This window comes from Mustela erminea, chromosome 13, assembly GCF_009829155.1.
Source record: "Mustela erminea isolate mMusErm1 chromosome 13, mMusErm1.Pri, whole genome shotgun sequence".
Classification (NCBI taxonomy): domain Eukaryota; kingdom Metazoa; phylum Chordata; class Mammalia; order Carnivora; family Mustelidae; genus Mustela; species Mustela erminea.
The window spans coordinates 59,029,501-59,031,866 of record NC_045626.1 but is presented as its reverse complement, the minus strand read 5'-3'; the positions used below and the strand labels follow the sequence as shown (position 1 = coordinate 59,031,866).

The 2,366-nt window shown below is 50.8% G+C and overlaps 1 long non-coding RNA gene across 1 annotated transcript; it reads right to left on the bottom strand.

Moving 5' to 3' along the window:
* Positions 1–285: 285 nt before the first annotated feature.
* LOC116571618 lies at positions 286–1,735 on the bottom strand. Its single transcript, XR_004277928.1, has 3 exons — positions 1,690–1,735; positions 1,169–1,279; positions 286–851 (listed from the first exon to the last, which is right to left on the bottom strand). It is a non-coding gene; the product is annotated as an uncharacterized LOC116571618 (long non-coding RNA).
* Between the last annotated feature and the right edge of the window lie 631 nt (positions 1,736–2,366).

Below are 2,366 nucleotides of genomic sequence, written 5' to 3'. Positions count from 1 at the left end.
AAATTTTAATTGGGTATTTCAATACTCTCTCAGCAACCGGCAGAATAAATAAGGGGAAAAAAAGCCATCTGTAAGGACACGGAAGATCTGAACAACACTCCCCACCAACTTAACCTAATCGACCTGTAGAGAACGCTTCACCCAATGATGAAAACCATCTGCTTCCCAGTGGAACGTTCACCAAGATGGACCATACCCTGAGTCATCAAACAAGACTGACGCCAGGATCATGACCCGAGCTGAAGGCACACACCCAGCCAACTGAGCCGGTCAATCCACGGAAATTCTTAACAAAATATTTGCCAATAGAATCAGCAGGGTGCTAAAAGGAAAAAAACAAAATCCACCATGACGGTTCTCTCCTGCGCAGGGGTCGGGAACTGGCCGCACACGGAGCTGGGGAAGGAGCGCCGGCATGCTGGGAGAGGGCGGGCGTGTTGGGTATGAAATTGACTGTTACACACATGGTGAGCCCAGCAGATGCAGGAGGGGCTCACAGAGAAAGTGCAGGATCTTCCTGAACTTTCTAGAGTTTTCTCCAAGAAAGATAAAACCTAACTGAAGCCAGTTTACTAGCAGTCGAGGAAAGCAGATGGCAAGCTTTTTGCTCTGTTGCATTTCTCAGGGCACCTTGCATGTCGCAGGTACGGACAGGTCTGTGTGCCTAATAAGCCAGGCTGGTTGTTCCTGCCGCCTCAGAAGTTCATTACTGAGAACAGAGTGGCTGCTGGGTGGACACCAAGTTGGGGACCGCAGTACTGTGAGAAGGGAGAGGCAATGAAGATCCAGAGACCCGTCAGGGAGAGAGGACTGGGAAACTGGCCAGAGAAACAAGCATTGGAATGTTCTTGCTGCCAGAGAAAGGAGAACACGGTAACTGATGAGGGGTGGGAAAGCCTGGTAGTCAGACACTAGAGGAAAAGGATTTCATTTGCCATATTTCCTCGGTGCTAAGTCTAGAAACGGTTAGGATAAGGAAAGCTAGCCTCATTCAATCAGTGGGAAGACCCTACAAGAAGAGCAAATGGGCCCCAAAGCAGACGGAAGTCGGTGGGTGGCCGGCCACGGCACCCTGACCTTCAGCTGCCCCCATTCCTCACCGTCCGCCCTGGTAGGTCACACCTGCCCAGCCCTCCCCATGATGCTGTGAGCTGACCCCTTCCAGAACCTCTCAGGCTGTCTCCCAGGGGTGCTACTTCTCCGCCTGAAGGTGGCCTGCCTCCCCAATTCTTCTCTTGTAGCACCACGTACAGATGTCTGTCCTGCCAGGCGGGGACATCTACGGAGAATCAGAGCACGGATGGGACAGCAGACATGTGACTGCTTATGTCCACAGGGTCTGAGGGAAAGTTTCGCAGAACTCAACCTTTCTCAGGTCCCTTCTTGTCCCTTCTCCTCAATATAACTTCTTCTTCAAGTATCCACCATTTGTACCTCTACAGTCTTTTGAGAACACACGTGCGCGTGCACACAGACACACACACACACACACACACACACTCCCAAAGACAAACATTAATTCCCTGAGGCATTACAGGTCTAACTCAGAAAAGGGGAAACATCCTAATTGCTTCGTAAATTACGGGCTTATTTCAGGTGCCCTGGAATAGGCATGAATACCATTGTAAGGTTAGTGTCTTTTCTTCATCCCTCACTTCCGGTGGCCTTTCAGATCATGTGCCCTCTTACCTGATAGCAATAAAATGAGCCACATGCCTCATATGGGCTATTTCCCTAGCTGTCACAAGACTGGCCAACGACGTTGGAATCACCATGACGAAAGCCTGATCGAGGGTGTAGACGTGGGTCTACAGAGGCTCTCTCAGAGGCTGTCATGGCTGGGAGCCCGTGAAGAAAGGGAATTCCATCTCTTTATTGGACCTGTTCTGTCCTAGAGACTCTGTTCACAGAGTCAATTTTCTTATTCCCGCACTTAAGAAGAGTGGTTACCATGACATAATTAACAGTCTCTCCTTTTTCTTGCTATTAGAGCCTGAGCTCCTTGTAGTACCATAGGCACATGCCCAAGCGGTTCTAGGAGCCCCATAAAGGGGGCTCCATGCCCTTGTGACTCAGTTCTCTGTGAGTTCCCTTGGCCTCCAAGCGAGGCAGTCTGCAAAGTGCTGGAGTGGCCTGCATTCCTTGGAGCCCTCGAAGCCCACATGGCCCACAGTTTCTGGGTGGATATCCTTTCAGCCTGAGGAGTCTTCCTTTGGTCTGAACCACTGACGTGCTACCTTGAGACCCCTGTCAACAGACACAGAAGCCACAGAGCAGACTTCGCATTCCTTTCTGTTGGCTGGTGGGCTTGGGTCTCTCTTCTCCCTAGGACTCAGATACAGAGCCGCCCTCCATCTTTGACAGAG